The 20453-nt window shown below is 36.6% G+C and overlaps 1 protein-coding gene across 3 annotated transcripts in view; it reads left to right on the top strand.

Annotated features, from left to right (window-relative positions):
* rasal2 (RAS protein activator like 2) overlaps positions 1 to 20453 on the top strand; it is a 109136-nt gene that overhangs the window by 25567 nt on the left and 63116 nt on the right. The window lies entirely within an intron of this gene.

The raw sequence follows: 20453 nt of genomic DNA on the forward strand, positions 1-20453 counted from the left end.
ATTCACAGTGTTGCTCGTCTTCTCCTCCTCCTTCCTAAGTGAAGTTCAAAACCAGCATCAAGAACTCCAACATGGGATTCAAATCATGTCAAATATCATCTGAAACTAGTTTATCTAGTCTATAAACTGAGTCTAATCTAGTCTCACCATAATGAGTCCAAAATCATGTCAGAAATCAAGTTCAACATCAGTTTAAAACAAGACTGAAACCGGTCTGATGCCTGTTTTAAGACAGTCACAAATGACGTCCAAAACCAGCGGAAAAATAACTCCAAGACCATGTTAGAAATCAAGTCTGAAACTAGTTTAAAAACAGTCTAAACACAGTTATAAACCAGGCCTAAACCAGCCTAAAATGAGTTCAAAACCAAATCAAAAATAAAATCTAAAGCCAGTGCTAAAACTGTCCTGAACCAAGTCTGGAATCGAGTCTAAAAAATCCGTAAACAGCTGCAGGAAGCAGGTTTCATCATTGAATCTGAAGATTATCCACAGACAAAACATCATCTGGAGCTTCAAATGAAATTTAATGGAGTTTTTATCAGTTTGTCTGCAGGTTTTCAAACATTTACATGTATGTTAATGAACAACAAGGATGTTACGACTCATTATTTACCTTTGTTTACCTGCTGATCTTGCTCTGAGTTTAGAACTATAGTTCCCATGATGCTTTGGGAGGATAGCGATCAACAGTTCCTGTTTGTGGTTCACCCGCAGACGTACAGAAAGTTCTCAGACAGCTTCAGCTTTTATCAGATTTCTAAGCAACTTTCTGATTGTTTTTAGCATAAAATGTAGAATAAATTAAGATTTTCTGGTTCCAGCTTCTTCCAGGTGATGATTTCTGAACACAAATGGACATAAAATAAGTTTAAAAGCGTCGTTACTGTTTTAGTTCTGCAGTGACTCAGCAGCAAAGCGACACTTCAGTTCTCAAACACAGTAAAAGTGTGTGAACAGAGCGGCAGTATGAAAGTTTCCAGCCGGCCCAGAGCATGCTGGGTAATAAAAAACCACAGAGCTCCCACTTCTCTACACACACACACACATATATATAAACACACACACACTTGAACACACACCCTCCTCCTGTCACACTCTGAGTTTCCATGTGAAAATGAGCAGTTAGCGCTAAGTGGAGGCTAATTAACCCGACTGTGTGCTGCTGGCCGATACACAACGTGTGTGTTGTTGTTCTGACTGAAGGCGTCCGTGTTAATCAGAGGTGTGTGAGTTTTTGTGTGTTTTGTGTGTTTGACCCAGAGGCCATGACGGTTCCCGCATACCGAATGAGTTGCGTGAGTTTGTTCTTTGTGTCTTTGTGAGGACATTATTAGAAGGATGCTGTGGTTCGTCTTTTTTTTTTTTTGCACTTTTAAAATCGCCGTTCTAAGGCTCAGACCCGGTTTGTTTTTCTCTTTTTGTGTTTTTGATGCAGTTTCATGTGAGAAAGTGAAGCTCAGCTGGACAGTTGGAGGGTGAGTGTTGGACTGTTGGTTTAAGAAAGTCAGTGTCCGACTCAGGAAAGCTGACGTTATCCGACTGTCTGTCATCAGTTTGTACAGAGAACATCCTGTCAAATGCCGGTGGAGGTTTGGGAGTCAAACCAGTTTAAAAACAGCCGTAAACCAAGTCCTAAACCAGTCCAAATCAGATCTGCAACCAGTTTAAAAACCAAGTCCTAAACCAGTCCAAATCATGTCCCCAACCAGTTAAAAACAGTTCTAAAACTGTTTTACAAAAGGTGTAAACCAGATGAAAAAAATGTCCAAAATGTCTTGATTATGGACCAAAAAAGGTCCATAATCAAGTCATGAACAATCAATCCACAACTGTAGACAATGTCCAAAACCAATCTAATGTCAAATCTGAAGCCAGTTCAAAAACAGGCTAAAACAGCTGTATACTGGACCTTAATCAACCTTATTATTCAAAAAATCCAGCTCCAAAATCAAGTCTGAAACTAATATAAAAAAAAACAGCCTTAAATCAGCTGTAAAGCTGGTCCAAATGAACTCAGAAATCAAGTTTGAAGTCAGTTTAAAAACAGTCTGAAAACAGTCCTAAATAGGACCTAAGCCAACCAAAACCAGAAACAAGCCTGAAACTGCTTCAAAATATTTTAATTATTGTCACAAACTGGGCCTAAACTAACCCTTGAACTGAATCCAATCCCGAGTCCAAAATAGAGTCAAAGACTACGTCTGAAACTAGTATAAAAGCGGTCTAAAAACAGACGTGTCCAAAATCAACTCACAAATCAGGTCTGAAGATCCTTACAAAAAAAAGTTAATGACAGTCGCAAGCAAAATCTAAAACCAGTTTAAAAACAATCTATAAACGATCATGCACCTGGTCGAAACCAGCCTGAAATAAGTCCAAAACCAAGTCAGAAGTCAAGTCTGAAGTAATTTTTAAAACTTACTTAAACTGTCTTTAATCAGTCTTAAATCAGTTGTAAACTGATGCTAAGCTAGTCTGAAATAAGCTCAAAACCACGTCTATAATAAGTCTCAAGTCAGTTAGTCATTAATTAGGCCTAAGAAGACCTAAAATATATCCAAAACCAGGGCTAAAAATCAGGTCCTAAACTGTCTAAAAACTGCTGTAAACCAGCCTAAAGTCAGTCCATAACCAGGTCCAGAATCAAGACGGCAATCAAATCTAAAACATTTTAGAAATATTCTGAGAACGGTCATAAACCAGCCTGAAATTAGTCCAAAATCAAGTCTTAAGTCCAGTTACAAATGGTCATAAACTAGCCTTAAACTAGCCTAAAATCAATCCAAAACCAGGTCCAAAATCAAGTCTTAAATTAGGTTACAAACGGTCATATACTAGCCTAAAGTCAGTCCAAAACGACATCCAAAAATCGAGTAATAAACCAAGTCTGGAACCATTTAAAAACTGACCGGCCCAAAACCAGTCAGTTTAAAAAGATCTATAAGCAGACATCAGCCAGTTTAAATGAGTGTGAAACCAGTTAATAATCTGGTCTGAAACTGGTTTAAGAACTGGATCTACACTGTCAGAAACCAGACCAAAAGGAGTCCTGTAAACCAAGTCTGAAACCAGTTTAATATTGAGTCTAGTTTAAAATATCTAAAAAATGTAAATGAGTCGGACACCAGACCAGAAGCAGCTGAATGTCCGACATTGTTTCAGAAAATATCCGGAAACCTGAAACCGTTCGACACACGGCTCTACTTCCTGTTATTGGTCTAAAGGTCTGGAGAAGGATTCACATGAACGAGGTTCTCACAAACATAGAAGACAGACAGAGCGTGTGTCTTCTCTTTTGTATGCAAATCACCCCTCCACAATAAAAGCCCCCCCAGTGACAAAAGGGACTCATTAACCTTTCAGTGCTCTGGTGGGAAAGTTCAGGCCCTGAACACTTTTTTTTATCGTCCAACCAAAACAGGTCACCAGAATAATGGAATATTAATCATGATTTTAACTTCAATAATTAAATTAACACAATGGACTGTGTTTAAGATGCCAATAGTAATCAACAGATATTATCTATAATTTAACAAAAATAAGTAAAATCTCTAACAGTTCAAAAATGCGTTAATCCTTAATGTGCTGTTTTTTCTTTCAAATAATGGCAAATATCCACAAAATAATGATATTTTAGTTGATTTAAATACAAGAAAACAGTGTAATTTTACAGTCATACATTGTAAAAGAATAAATGACAATTTATAAAAATATTGATTTTTAATATGGACATTATGTACAGTTTTGTCTTTTTTTTTACAGTCAACATTTAAAATAAATTTTTTTTACTAGATTTTATCGGTAGTTCAACAAAACAGGTGTATTTGTAAAATAACAGGTTTAAATCTGTATTTACCATTTTTCAATCCTTTGTAGATATATTTTGATTTGAAATAACGGCAAATATCTGTGAAGTAATGACATTTTATGCTGGTTTTAATGCAGTAAAAATTATGTAAATTTACGGTCAAGTATCATTTGTAAAAATACAGACTTGTTTAGAGATTTGTCTGTTTTATTACAGTTAACATGTTCATTAATACTTTTTTGTGAATTTAAAACACATAGAATCTGTAAATTAAAAATTTTCAGTCCATAATATACATAATTTATATTGATAATTATTATTAATAATTAACCAAACAGGGAATATCTATAAAATATTAGTAAATGATTCAAAATATACAGTTGAAATGGTTAAAAATGTAAATTTTTTACTAGATATTATCTGTAATTTAACCAAAATAGGGAAAATAACAGTAAATTGATCAAAAAATACAGTTAAAATGCTTCCAAAACGTTCAATTTTTACTGGATATTATTTGTAATTTAACAAAAAAAAGGGAAAATAATCGTACATTGTTCAAAAAAAATACAGTTAGAATGGTTAACAATGTTCATTTTTTACTAGGTATTATCTGTAATTTTTACAACAAAAAAGAAAAATCTGTAAAGTAGCAGTAAATTGTCCAAAAATACATTTAAAATGATTAAAAAACTTTCATTTTTTACTAGATATTATTTGTAATTTAATAAAAAAAGGAAAATAACACTAAATTGTTAAAAAATACAATTAAAGGTGTTGAAAATCGTCTTTCCAGTGCAGACTATCGGACAGAAAGAACTCTTTGTGGTGAATCACAGGTTTCTGTTTGTCGCTAAATGAGTTTTCGGACGTTTTTATCTCCTCGTGTTCTTCTTCGGGCCGTCAGCAGGACATTCTGCTGCTGGAGGTTTTTTTTTTGCTTTCTTTGCTGCTCCATCAGGCTGATGGGAGGCGACGCTGGCGTTCACCTCTGACCCCTGAGACCGCCGCCCTCCTCGCCGCCCGCCGCCGTGATTGACAGTTGACTGATAGAATCTGCTTTGTAGATGCAAATGGAGGAGAGTCCTGCTGAAGTGTTTAAATATTAAACCGGGTCGCTTTGGGCTGAGCAACAAAGAGGCTCCACGCTGGAAGTCAGAGAATAAATCACAAAAAAATACTCTGATTAATGATTAATTACAGCCTGTCTTTATCTAACAGATAGAAGCATCAACTTTATTGTCCCTCGGTTTGTATTTTGATCAGAGTTTCCAGCAGAAACAGCACAGAATTTAGTTTAACTGATTAAATTTTGCATAAATAAAACCTTAAAGGTCAGTTTGTCTTCAGGTTTTCAGCATATTTCCATGAATGCAGAATCAGAAGGATAAACAGTCTGAAAACAGTTTTAAACTAAGTCAAAACTGGTCCAAAATACGAACTGAAACCAGTTTAATAACAGTCGTTAACCGAACCTAAGCCAGTTAAAAATGAGTCCAAAACCACGTCTGAAACCAGTTTAGAAAATGTCTAAAAATAGTCATAGACCAAGTCCGAAACTAAACCAAGGTCAACTCCAAAGCCAGTTTAAAACCAGTCTAAAAATAATCGGAAACCAAATCTGAAATTGAACAAAAGTCAAATCTAAAACCATTTTAACACTCTTCATAATAAAGTCATATACCAGGTCCAAAAGAAGGCCAAAGTCAAATCTAAAACCAGTCTAAAACCAGTCCAAACATAATTTACAATTTCTGTTAGCAGATGCTTTTATCCAAAGAGACATACATCTGAGAGTAGATACAAGATAGGTAGGCGGAACAGCACTGAGGACTCTGTCCTTGTCTAAAACCAGTTTAAAAGCAGTCTGAACTAAATCGTAAGCCAAATCTAAAACCTGTCTTAAAAACAGCCATTAACCAAACATTGAACTCAAAATAATAATACGATGAAAAACCAACAAATTCAAGGCTTTCCTGGATGTTTTAATTTTGTTTTTTTGACTCATTGATTAGAAATAAGCGTCTGTTTGCCTAAAAGTTGCCCATAAAGAGGAAATATTGACTGGTTTATTGTTCAGGACTGGTTTCTCACAGCAGCTGTGGATTTCAACTCTGCAGCAGATTTTAGTTTCATGGTGAAGCTCTCTCCTTTGGTCCTCAGAGGTGAAACGTCACAACAATGACCTCCGGAGTCGAGAACGTCGGTCTTCAGAGTCTTGGAAGAGGCTTGGACCAGAATAGTGCTGAATCTTTCTGTGTGGCTGAGCTGAGTGCTGCTAGATGTCTCCAGAGACGAGCTGCACGACTGCTGCTGTTACTGCTGCTGGATCTGCTGCACGTCTGCTGCTGTTACTCCTGCTGTTGCTGCTGCACGTCTGCTGCTGTTACTGCTGCACGTCTGCTGCTGTTAATGCTGCTGGATCTGCTGCAGGTCTGCTGCTGTTACTGCTGCTGGATCTGCTGCACGTCTGCTGCTGTTACACCTGCTGTTACTGCTGCACGTCTGCTGCTGTTACTGCTGCTGTTACTGCTGCACGTCTGCTGCTCTTACTGCTGCTGGATCTGCTGCACGTCTGCTGCTGTTACTGCTGCATGTCTGCTGCTGTTACTGCTGCTGGATCTGCTGCACGTCTGCTGCTGTTAATGCTGCTGGATCTGCTGCACGTCTGCTGCTGTTACTGCTGCTGGATCTGCTGCACGTCTGCTGCTGTTACTGCTGCTGGATCTGCTGCACATCTGCTGCTGTTACTGCTGCTTTTGCACGTTCTGTAGAAAATTACCCAGAAAATTGCTGTAAATTTAACCAAAATTTCCAAAATAGTCCTGCACACATTGGCAGGAATTAAAAGTTGAATAGAAAGGGTGCAAATCACAGTTTAGAGCTCCAGCTTCACTCTTCCTGCTCACTTTATTAGTCTGAATTCTAAATCAACATATGAAGTTAGCATTTGCAGCATATTTATTCTGTTCCTTATTATTTTGCCTTTAAAGTGTCAGAAAATAATTCTTTCTCATGTAGTTTTGTCCAAACATCTTCAGTTTACCGTGATTTAAGACAAAGAAAAGCAGCAAAGATAAACGTGACGGTTAATCAGCAGCTACTAGTTCAGTTTTTTACTGACCTGAGAAGCTCAAGCCGCTAAATGTTTGATATTTTTGTCTTAAAAGGTGAAATAATTAACGTTCTCTTGACTCTCATCTAAAAAGTCTCCACAAATGTTTCTCTGAAGTTGTACCAACGGGGTCTTTTTGCCGCTGGTGTTAGAACAAGTCATAAAGTCAGTTTGTCAGTTTTCTGCTGTCGTCTTGTTAGAGATGAAATCTACATTTTGACACGTTTCTGGACAAACTCGACAAACTCATAGATGGTTTCTCAGCAGAGATCCTAACAGAGGAATCTTTTCCCGTCAGGTTTTTTTGCAGTGTTTCTCTGTGGGGGTTCAATCTGTTAATTGCTGTAATTTCCTCCGTCAGACAAAAGCGTCTCTTCAGTCTGTTTCACACATCAGTCCGAGCCGACGATCGCTTCTCTGGGTTTAAACCCTCAGCAGCTGTCAGCAGAGAAAACAAAACAACAATTTACCGAGTCTTTGTTACAATTCCTTAAAGAACTTAACGATCTTTACCAGAACTGTTGGCGGAGCTACATTAGTCATTAAAATAAAAGATTACTGGCTGATATATTGTGATATTTTTGGAATCTCGAACATAGATGTCAGTTTTAAACTTTTAAGTTTTAGTCGGCCTGTGTGAGTTCTTTTATTCACTTTTCAGTTCCAGTTATTAGCAGTTAGCTTTGCAATTTTTTCTTAAACAGATCTTCAAGAACACGAATCAAACCAAATGTTCAGATATTTACTGGTGAAAAATACGGATAAGATAGTCTGACGCAAGAAAAACGTTCTCTGTGAGTTTTACGCTCAAGATAACAGTAGCTGCTATATTAGCATGATATAGATAGCATTAGCTGCTGGATTAGCCTAAACAGGTAACATTAATTGCTACGTTTACTTCAACAAAATAACATTAGCCACTTTATTAGCATAAAAACGATAACATTAGCCTTAATGTTAGCCTGAACAAGATAACATTATCCACTGCATTAGCCGGAAAATCAATTAGCTTGAATAAGACAATTTTAGGCACTTTATTAAGCAAATCAAATAATGCAGACTGCTACATTAGCCTGAAAAAAAAAATTGGCTTTTGAATAGCCTAAGCAAATACCATTGACCACTGCATTAGCCTGAGCCAGATAATATTAGTCACTACGTTAGCCTAAATAAAGTAACGTTAGCCAATACATTAGCCTAAACAAGTAGGGTTTACTGCTTTGTTAGCCAATAAACATAAATCGCTGTGATAGTCAGAACTAGATTATATGAGCTGCTACATTATCCCATACAAGATAACATTAGCTTGACCATTATCGTAATAAAGATTGCATTAGGTGCTACACTGGACAAAACAAATAACAGTAGCTGCCATGTTAGCTTGAACAAGCCAACATTAGCCGTATAGCCATAATAAAGTCATTGTATTGTATTGTATTGTACTTAGCCTGATCAACATAGCATTAGTGTGAACTAAAAAAGTTAGCCTAAACCAGCTAAGTTAGCCTTTGTGTGGGTGGAGCATCACTGCCACAAACAGCAGCCAACAGTAGCAGGAAAACTTGAGGATGTGATGCGATGTTTACATAAAATATCAACTGGAACTCTCCCCGCTTGAATTCTGTGTTCAGATGTGAAAGAAGTGAGAATGTGTTGCTCTATAAATAAAGTTTATGATGTTGACACAACTAACAGGATGAGGAATAAAACAGACTTCAACCAGGAAGCAGCAGAGAGCAGAACTTTATGACACCGAAGTTCATTTATTTAGTTTAAAATCACAAATTAGTCCAAACTTTGTGTTTTAAAGCTAAAAACTGTAATGAGATCAGCTGAGAGGATTTGTTCTTCGGGTGTTAGATGTGGTTTTAGTGACACTTTGTGTGTTTGTTGTCGTGTTTTAGTGGAAATAGCGATTTATTTTAATCTTTTTCCTGGGAATCAGGTCGGAGCTTCACTCTGCTGCCGTTGAACTCAATCCAGGAGCATTTATTCACATGTTAACATGTAGCGTGTTAGTGTGTACGTATGTGTTAGTGTCTGTGTTATCTGCAGACAGAGACACACCCCTCTGTGTTCTGGCTGTGGTTTCACCCAGCTCCCCCCTCCTTCCTGTTGAATGGTCCCATCTTGATAAAGCGGTGATGTGATGTCGCCGTGCTGCGATTGGTCGGTTGGCTGCTGTGTTTACCGGTCGCCATGACGACCGGACCTGCCCGTCTCAAAGGGGCGGACAGACAAAGCGTCTTCTGTTTGTGTTCTTTGTCCTGGTGAGAACCGGTGAGCTGCTCTGTGTCCCGGCAGGTGGAAGAACGTCATGTGAAGCTGATGTGATTAATTAGAGCTGCTTCCTGTTTTTTATCCACTCAATAAGAGTTTACATCTGAAGACTGATAAAATTCGATGTGTCCTTTGAACTCCAAGCAGTTTCTGGATGGTTTTTTTTTTTCGATCCCGTCACATTTTTCTTCATTTTTTGCTGCAGTATAAAGTCCTGCAGCTCAGTGGAAACAGAACAACCAGTTATATCATCATAAATCAATAAAAAAAAGTTGAATTTAACAGATTGTTGAAAATTTTCTGGCAAATTTTTAAATAGAACGTGGAATAAAGTGATTATTTTTTTTTTTACATTTTACCATTTTAAGCTTGGATATGGTGAGGTTACCTTGATAAATAGCATGTCAAGTCAAATTTCTTTATTTATTTTTACAACAAGTTAAATAATTTCACATCAGTCTGTACAACATTGGTACAACCAACAATGAAATAAAATGGGGGTTCTTCATACTATAGCTGTCTAATTATTTACATTTTAACAACCTCTATGAAGTTTTAGACACTACTTAGCACATCATCTGTAGATGTTTCTCCATGCTGAATGTATCTCCAACAACCTTCTCCTCTGTTCACTGTTTCTGAGCCATGCTGCATTTATTTCATTAATCCAGTTGCTTTGATTTTCCTCTCTGCTCTGTAGAAACACTGCCTGCAGTTCAACCAAAATATCTTTGAATTTATTATTTTAAGCTTAGCACACAGATGAGTAGTTTAAAGAGTGTCAGAAAGTTGTAAATCTGGTGTTTCTGTGTGTTTTCACGGTTTCTGGCTGATAAATGGTGTCATTCTGGTCGATCTTTTCTTAAAGATAACATTCCCTTATAAACCCACAGCAGTAAAACGCTGCCTCCACATGAATCCGTTGGCGGTAATAACTCAGTAAAATAGTCCAGCTCTCACAGGGGACGTGTTGCTAATTAACCTTTCCTTATAGGGCTGTAGTATTAATACATCACAGTGTGGAGATTCATCAGGTGGTGCCTTCTCTTTCTGGGCTGCGATGCTGCCAGGTTTGTCCTTAAATCAGCAACTTTAACCTGACAGGATGCAGTTTTACTGATTGACACAATCAGTGATGTTGATGCTGGAAATGTGGTAAAAGAAGTTAAATATCTTTGAATATTTGTATTACAGAAAATGAGACAACCTGAAATCCAGATGTACGACTTTTTTCTTAGTGTCCACAGGTGTTCGGAATACTGCAAATAAATGGGAGCACTAAATGCTACAGATAATTAACTATTTACATGTTTACAACCTCCATAAAGTCTGTGCTTATTCCACTGCTCTGCACAGCAGCTGTGGAAAGATGTTTCACCATGCTGAATGTATCTTCCACGTCACCATTTTTGGTTCAAAACTAAAAAATAAGGTCCACATACTAAAGATAATTAAATATTTACGTTTTTAATTAGCGTCCACACTGATACACTGCCTGCAGTTCACCAGAAAACTCTTTGAATTTTTGTGACATCACTGTTGGTCACAGCTGAGTCACTAATGTTTTCTCAGTTTTGAAAAATATGTCAGAAATTTTATTTATTTTTTTTACACAATTTGGTTCCTGAAAACAGTTTATTTTTGGCCATTTTAATAATTATTTTAAAAAAAGAGAGACATAGAAATAAAAACCTGGATATTAATGCTCCAAATGTTAAAAAATATAAAAAATAAAAATGAAGGCACTAAAATATTCAGTCAAAAATCTGAATATTTCCGCATTAAAACATTTTTTATAATCTGGTTCCTGTTCGTAGTTTATTTTTGACAATTTAAAAAAGACAAGATGTGGATATATCCTGATTTTAAGTGAGGTTTGGTTATTTTTCCCGACAAAACTTAAAGTCACACATGATTAGTTCAAGGACAGAAAGTTGAAAATCTCTGTATTTTTTTCTGTTTTCGCAGTTTCTTGCTTCAACAAACGGTGTAATTTTGACATTTTTTAAAGAATAGCATGTTGCTGGGTTTAACAGGGATTTGAGGGCAGATATTAGTTAAATTGACAAAATGATCGTAATTGTTACAGAATTCAGGTGATTTTTAACGCTCTTCATGGCACCGATTCACATTTATTAGTCGCTTACATTTACAAAGAAAACAAAAACAACTCATATCTGACCACAGAAAACCAAACGGCTGTCCAATGAGCAAACATCTAAACTGTCGATTATTCAGGTCAGCTATTTTGAGCCCTTTAAATTCCCACATAAGTCTGTAAAAACACCGCCGTTCCTCTTAATCCTTAATGTGGAGCTTCTGCTGCCTCGGAGGCTGAATTCAGGAACCAGAAGTTGGTTTCGTAAGATAAACTGAGAGCAGCCTGATGTAGGTCAGCGTACAGTAAATCCTTCAGCTCACAGGGGGAAGACATTCACACCTCCGAGTCGAGTTGTTTTTCAGCTTCCAGCTCTCATTCACAATTTTACACTCCGACATGATGACTTATTTCATGTTTTCACTCAGTTTAAAGCAGGTGATGATGAGTCTGAGCTCAGAAAACCTTCAAAAACCTGCATGTTAACACATAAAAAGGGCCAAAAACATGGACATTAATGCATAAATGTGTCAATAACCTGGATGTTATCATACCAAAGCAACAAAACCTGAATGGTAACACACCAAAATGTCAAAAATCTGAATATTTAGGCACCAAAATATCAAAAAATCTGCATGTTAACTCACCCAAGTGCATAAAGCTTGGATATTATCACACAGAAGTGTCAAAAAACTGGACAGAAACCTACAATAGGGCCAAAAACATGGATATTATTGCACAAAAACAACAAAAACCGGGATGTTAACATACCCAAGTATCAAAAACCTGCAATGTATCCAACAAAATATGGATATAAAGCACCACAACTTCAGTTTTTATGCAGCAAAGTGTTGGAAGTCTCAATAATAATGAGTCAAAGTATAAAAAAAGTGACCATTAACGCATCCAAGAGCAAAAGGCTAAATATTAGCCCACAGTAGTGCAAAACAATAGATATTAACGCAGAAAACTATTGAAAACTTTGACGTTTATCCACAGAAGAGCAAAACACATGAACATTGTTTCACAAAATCAACAATAACTGGGATGTTAATGCACCAAAATGTCAAAAACCTGAAAGTTATTGCACTAAAATGTATGAAATATGAGCGTCTGTAAATCCACAGCTGGCCCTGCGTTGGTGAGTCAAACCAAAATAAACGAGAGTCACGGAAAACGATTAAAGCCAGTCCTGATATAGCTCATGTAAACACAAACACTGGTGGCCTCCGGAGCACGACAAACTCGTAGCCGACTCACTGAGAGTGTCACGGTGTGTGTGTGTGTGTGTGTGTGTGTGTGCGTGCGAGATCTTGTGCGGCTGGACAGGTGCTGGACTCTCGGCTCTCAGACATTCCCGGCGGAGCTTCGGTCGGAGTCAAGTTTCTCATGCAGCCCCCACAACACCTGAGATTTAACGTGAAGATAATTTAAAAAAAAAAAAAAAAAAAAAAAAAGCTCCTGTTGTGACCCCTGCAGGTTCAGCGCTTTGCTCGTGGGCACCTCGGCAGTGTGGATGCTTTCAATTTCACACGAAAATGAGTAAACATGAAGTTAATCGAGTTAAAATCACTGCAAAGTTGATCTTTTTCACATATCTGACTTCGATGTCGGATAGAGCTTCACTATTATATAAAAAACAGTCATTTTATTATTATGAAAACAGTCATTTTAATCAGTTTTAACACTGTAAATAATCATTAGTTTGAGGGATTAAATATTTTCATTGTGCTTTCACATCCCCTCTGTATGTGGGTCAACTAAAACTCCATTCATTTCTATGGAAACCTGAGTAAAACTCCAAAACCATGGACATTGATGCATAAATGTGTCAATAACCTGGATGTTAACGTACCGAAGCAACAAAATCTTGATGGTAATGCATCAGAATGTCAAAAACCTGAATATTTATGCACCAACGTATCAAACAATCTGGATATTAACACACCCAAGTGCAGAAAGCTTGGATATTATCACACAAAAGTGTCAAAAACTTGGACAAAAACCCACAAATGTGCAAAAAACATGTATATTATTGCACAAAAGTAACAGAACTCTGGATATTAATGCACCAAAGTATTAAAAAATATGACTCAGTCTAAATATTATCCTACAACAGGGCAAAACAATGGATATTAACACAGAAAACCATTAATTTTTTATTTATTTTTTTTACCCACAGAAGAGCTAAAAATGTGGACATTAACCTGGATGTTACCATACCAAAGCAACAAAATCAGGATGGTAGCACACCAAAATGTCAAAAACCTGAATATTAATGCACCAAAGTATCAAACAATCTGGATGTTAACACACCCAAGTGCATAAAGCTCGGATATTATCACACCGAAGTGTCAAAAACCCACAAATGTGCAAAAAAACATGGATATTGTTGCACAAAAACAACAAAAACCTGGAATGTATCCAACAAAACTTGGATGTTAATGCACAAAGGTAACAAAAATTTAAAAAAGAAATTTAAAATATAAATATTAACCTGCAACAGTGCAAAACGATGGATAATTTCGCAGAAAACCATTAAAAAACTAGATTTTTGCTCACAGAAGAGCTAAAAAAAATGGACACCCATGCATAAATGTGTCAATAACCTGGATGTTAACGTACCAAAACAACAAAACCTAGATGTTCACACACCAAAATGTCAAAAACCTGAATATTTATGCACCAAAGTATCAAAAATCTGGATATTAACACATCTAAGTGCATGAAGCTGGGATATTATCACACAAAAGTGTCAAAAACTTGGACATAAACTCCATTCTTTTCTATAGGAACCTCCATTAACTCTAATTTGCTTCCCAGTCTGCTCATTCTGTTTGTTCCAGTCTGGGCTTTGCCTGGAGTATGTTGAAAAATTGATTTTATTTTTTGCTTTTTAAGTAAACATGTACAAAAGTTTTTGCAAGATCAACTGCAGTATCATCAGCATACGTGGAAATTAGGGTAATTTTTGGTTTTCATGTTTTATTCTAGCAGTTCTAGTGATGAAACATTTAGCTGAGATAGAATAATAACAGCACCAACAACAAACTAAAGCACAAAGAAACGAGTAAAATCATTTAAAGAACATGCTACAGATTGTAAAAATAGAGACTTAAAAGCTTGATGACACATTAGGAGGCGTCCCAGCAGCACTGATGGAGGTGAAGTCAGACTTAAACGGCTTCCAGGCAGAAATTTATCTTGTTTTCCATCTCAGATTCCTTATCTGTTCAAGGTGAATGATCCGAGTCATTCTGAGTAGGTGGAAGGTGAGGTTTCCAATTTAAAAGCAGAAAGCGTTGCTGTTAGAGTAGGGAAAGTGACGGCACCCTGATGAAGACTGCAGTGTTTTTTGGGTAAATGCCAAAAAGTGAAATTGTGTCAGTAACACCTGGTGGAAAATGTTGAACAAGTTGATTCAACTTTCCTCGTTGAGGTTCATCGTTTTTATGGTAGCAGGAGTTTATCGGACCATCACACTCTGTCGTAACAAAACATGAAGCTGCAGGTCGGAGATGCTTCAAAATCTGTGGAGTTTCTCTGGCTGTAGGTCGTCTCTGAGGAAACACCGCCTGCAGTTCAACCTAAAGAATCTCTGGATTTTAGTCACATGGCTGTTACTCGAACTGAGTCAGTAATGGTGTTACAGTTGCATGAGGGAATGCAGAATTTTTATTTTTTTGCAGAATTCAGTTAAAAGAAAACGGTACTTTTGGTAATTTTTTTTGAAGTAGACATGTTCTACATATTGTTTTTGGTTAAAAATCACAAGTTTAAGCTCAGATTTGGTTGTGTGATTGATTCAGGGTCAATCAGAAAGTTGAAAATCTGACTATTCTTTCTATTTTTACAGCTTCTGACTGATAAATGGTGTCATTTTGAAGATTTTTTTTTTAAGAGATAAAGTAACTTTCAAACCCGTCGTTGGTTTTTGAGGCTCCGATTGTTAAAATAGATGAGTTCTGGATAATTCTGGCTGGTTTTCTTGTCTGGATGAATATTAATGCATAAAAATGTCAAAAACTTGAATATTAAGACACCAAAACATTGAAAACCTGCATTTCAACCAACTAAAATGTCAAAAACCTAGTGAATATTGCACTCAAATGTCCAAAACTTTGAGATGTGTAGGAAAAAAGCTGTTAAAGGTTAGATTTGGTTGTTTGATTCATTCAAGGTCAATCAGAAAGCTGATAATCTGACTATTCTGTCTGTTTTTACAGCTTCTGAATGTTGCCATTTTGAAGATTTTTTTTTAAAAGATAACACGTCTTTCGAACCCACTGTTATGTCTCGAGGCTCCACTTGTTAAAATAGATGAATTCTACATGAATTCTGGCTGGTTTTCTTGTCTTCAGATGAATATTAACACGGAAAAATGTCAAAAAACTGAATATTAAGGCATCAATACATCGAAAACCTGGATATCAACCAATTAAAATGTTAAAAACCTAAATACTATGGCCCTCAAATGTCCAAAAAAGCGAATTAAGCTCAGATTTGGTTGTTTGATTCATTTAGGGTCAATCAGAAGTTGATAATCCGACTGTTCTGTCTGTTTTTCAGCTTCTGACTGATAAATGGTGTCATTTTGGAAATTTTTTAAAAGATAATACGTCTTTCAAACCCATGGTTGGGTTGTGAGGCTCTAAATCTTAAAGTAGACGAGTTCTGGATGGTTTCAGGCTCATTTTCTTGACTTCAGAAGAATATTAACGCAGAAAAATGTCAAAAAAATGAATATTCAAGCACCAAACCATCGAAAACCTGGATATCAACCAACTAAAATGTCAAAGTCCTTGATAATATTGCACTCAAATGTCCAAAACTTTGAGACGTGTACGAAAAAAAAGCTGTTTAAGCTCAGATTTGGTTGTTTGATTCATTCAGGGTCAATCAAAAAGTTGATAATCAGAGTCTTCTGACTTATAAATGGCGTCACTTTGGAGATTTTTTTAGAGATAAAGTAATGGCCGTTGGGTTGTGAGGCTCTGATTGTTAAAGTGTTGGAGTTCTGGCTGGTTTTCTTGTCTTCAGACGGATGTTTGTCGCTTCCTTCAGTCTCCAGCATGGTGTATTTTCAGCTCCGTCCTGAGCTCTGAGGAGGTTTGCGTGATGCTGAAGCAGGACGGCGGTTCAGGCAGGTACGAGTCGTTACGTAAGACGAGTGGCCGGCGGCGAAGCTCTCAGACCTGAGATCTGCTCGTTAGTGGCTCGCTAGCAGCGACCCCGGCCAATTAGACTTCCCTTCCTCCTGTCCACTCAGCGGCTCTGAACGGTAGCAGGTGTGAGTCCCGTCGAGTCTCTCGGGGCGCTCTGGGCTCAGGCTCTGACGTGGATGATTTAGTATGCAGCCAGAAATAGGCTGCTGGAAATGTAGATCCTCAGCTGCTTTCTGCTCAAACTCGGTGTCCTCCTGCAGCCTCGCCGGGATCCCATTCATCAACGACCTGCACATTCCTCCCCAGCTGAAAGAAGCCGCTGTTACCCAACCAGACTCCAGTGTTTGCACAGTCGAGGCCCAAATTATTCACAGCCCTGTCACATTCTGATTTAAAGTGGATTTTTATTGGACCAGGAGGTTTCTCCTGGCTGGAAATCACACAAACAAGCAACAAAAGATGGTAAGACATCGTGTTGGAGGTGATTTTTAGGTGTTTTTATTGATACTTTTACCAAAAATATAATGTCCAAGATCATCCATGCCCTGTGAGATTGTAGTAAATGTTGAGAAAAAGCAGCCCAGCATGTTTCAGAGCCGAATAATACAATATACTATGAGAACATTCAATGCATGAATGTCATATCCAGCCAGAAGAAATATATCGTTTGAATAATTCATATGTTTAGGTACCAAAGTGTCAGAAACCTGAATAGTAACGCACCAAACTATGAAAAACTTGGCTATTTCCACACAAAAATGTAAAAAAAAAAACCTTAATATGAATACGCAAAAGCATCAAAAACTTAATATTAACACACAGAAGCATCAAAAACATGGATGTTATTGTAATGTTAATCATAGAAAAGTAACAAAAACCGATATTCATACACAAAAAGGCCAAATGCATGAATATTAATGCGGCAAACTGGCAAAATCTTGGATATTCCCACACAAAAATGTAAAAAACCTCAATATGAATGTACAAAAGCATTAAAAACTTAATATTAACACACAAAAGCATCAAAAGCATGCATGTTAATGTACCAAACTACCAAAAGCTTGGATATTATCAGAGAAAAGTAACAAAAACCGGTAGAATAATGAACCAAACTACCTAAAACTTTGATATTATCATAGAAAAGTAACAAAAACCAATAGAATAATGTAGCAAACTGCCGAAAACTTGGATATAAACACACAAAAGTAAAGAATAAACCTGGATATTAATGCACCAAAGTGTGAAATCATGAAGCTAAATACACGGAAATGATAATTAAAGACAGAAAAAGTAAACCGATGAAGCTTACCTCTACTGATTGGGGAAAGTAGTTGATTAACTGTTGGTCAGAATACAACAATAAATGCAGTTAGAAGTCTTCAAGTGTCCAGTTTTCTAACATCACATATAAATAATAGCATCTAGCAGCATCTGACGCTGCTAGATGCTATTATTTATATGTGATGTTAGAAAACAGCAGAATTTACGCTGCAATCAAGAGTCCATCATAATCAATTAGCCTCATTGTGTAAGTGTGTGTGTGTGTGTGTGTGTGTTTGAGTGTGTGTGAGTGTGTTTAAGTGTTTACCCAGCAGAGCGGCGCTGAAACATCCCAGCACAATCAGGGCCAGTGAAAGCACCGTCTGTTTACCCGACGAGACGCCGACACACACACACAGCTTTTGTTCAGCACTTAACACTGATGTACTGTCTGACACACACACACACACACACACACACACACACACACACACACACACACACACACACACACACACACACACACACACACATAGATCCAGGCTGTTTAAAGCCTGCAGTGTTTCTGTGCTGAGAAACATTAAAGCTGCTGGTGAGACGCGACAAAAACCTGAATATCAGCAGAGTAACAAAACCTGGTTATTTAGGCTTTCAAGTGTAAAGAATCTGGATATAAATGTACTAAAGCGGCAAAATCTGTGAATTAACGCAACATACTAGGAAAAAATGTGGCTATTAACACAGCAAAATGTCCAAACCCTGGATATTAAGATATTGAAATGTCTAAACCCTGGATATTCATGCGCCAGAATGTCCAAAACCTGGATATTAACACACCCACGTGCAATAAAAACAGGTTATTATCACACAAAGTGTCAAAATCCTGGATATTATCACACAAAAGTGAAAAAACATAGATATTATTGAACAAAGGCAACAAAAACCTGAATATTAATGCACCAAAGTGTCAAACACCAGGATATTAACATACCCAAGTGCAAAAAAATGGATATTATCACACAAAAGTCTCAAAAACTTCCATAAATACCTACAACAGTACAAAAAAGCTGGATTTTATTTAACAAAAGCACCAAAAACCTGGACATTAATGAACCAAAGTGTCAAAAACCTGAATATTAACACACTCAAATGCAAAAAACCTGACTGTTATCACAAAAAAGTGTCAAAAACCTAGATATTAATGCAGAAAAGGGCAAAAGCACAGATAATAATGTACAAAAGTGTCAATAACCTGGATGTTAACAAGCCAAAGCCACAAAACCTGGATGGTGATGCACTAAAATGTCAAAAACCTGAATATTAATGCACCAAAGTATCAAAAAATCTAAATGTTATTGCACCCAAGTGCACAAAGCTTGGATATTATCTCACAATAATGCCAAAAACTGGGTATTATGACATAAAAGCAACAAAAACCTGAATATTAATGCACCAAAGTATCAAAAAAAACATGGATATTAAGATATAAAAGTATCAAAAATCAGTATATTAATGCACCAAAGCAACAATACCTTCATGTTAGTACACTAAACCATCAAAAAATGTAGATAAAAACCTATGATAGTTAAAAAAAAGTGAACATTATTACACAAAAGCAACAAAAACCTGAATATTAATTCACCAAAGTATCAAAAATTCTTGACAGTAACACATCCCAAGTACAAAAAGTCTAAATATTAGTCCACAAAATTGCACAAAAATAAATATCAGTACACAACTGTTTTGTTTTATTTTATTGTAATTTATATACAGCGTCTTTGAGTTACTTGTAAAGCGCTTTATAAATAAAATTTATTATTATTATTATTATTATTATTATTATTATTATTATTATTATTATTATTATTATTATTATTATTATTATTAAAAGCATAAAAATTGGATAATAACTTTAAATGTAAAAAAAAAAGAACCTAAATATTAATGTATCAGACCATCAAAACCCTGCATGTTAATATAAGAAAATGTCAAAAATCTGCATTTTAACACACAAAAGTGCACAAAACCTGGATATTATCACTCTATAGCACAAAAAAATGTGTATATTAATAAACCAAAGTTTAAAAGTCTTGACATTAATGTACCAAACTGTCAGTAACCTGAATATTTAGACCAATAAATTTCAAAAACATGGAAATTAATGGACCAAACTATCAAAAGTCTGGATGTTGATGCAGGAAAGTGAAGCCCTGTGACTAGATTTGGGTTTATTTTACTAATTTCATATCCAGACGTTAATCTCCTCCTCAGACTCGTCGTCGTCGTGTTTCGTAACCGGACTTCTCTCCTCCTCAGACTGAATGTGAAAAATAAAAGCAGAAGTGATGAACTGTGTTTTTATTCTAACCGGTGGTGGCGTGACCTCTGACCTCTGCTGACTCTGCTCCTCTGTCGCTCACATCGTCACTTTCATTTTTAATCAGAGCTGTGGTGAAGCTTGGAGCCACGGCGCCCTCTGCAGGAGCAGATGGAGCTGTGCACAACGTATTACAGATGGAGTTCAGACACTAAAGAACTAGAATGAAGTGTTTCTGTTGCTCCCGAAACGTTTTTATTCTCCACAAACTGAAGTCCTGAACCTCCATGGAAACACAACAACCATGAATAGGAGCAGAATTACACAGATATGACGTTATAAATCAAGAAAAGAAGGGAAAAATGTAGTTTCTTCTATTTCTGTTTCAAATACTGGAAATAAAACTACAG

This window comes from Amphiprion ocellaris, chromosome 10 (assembly GCF_022539595.1).
Source record: "Amphiprion ocellaris isolate individual 3 ecotype Okinawa chromosome 10, ASM2253959v1, whole genome shotgun sequence".
NCBI lineage: Eukaryota > Metazoa > Chordata > Actinopteri > Pomacentridae > Amphiprion > Amphiprion ocellaris.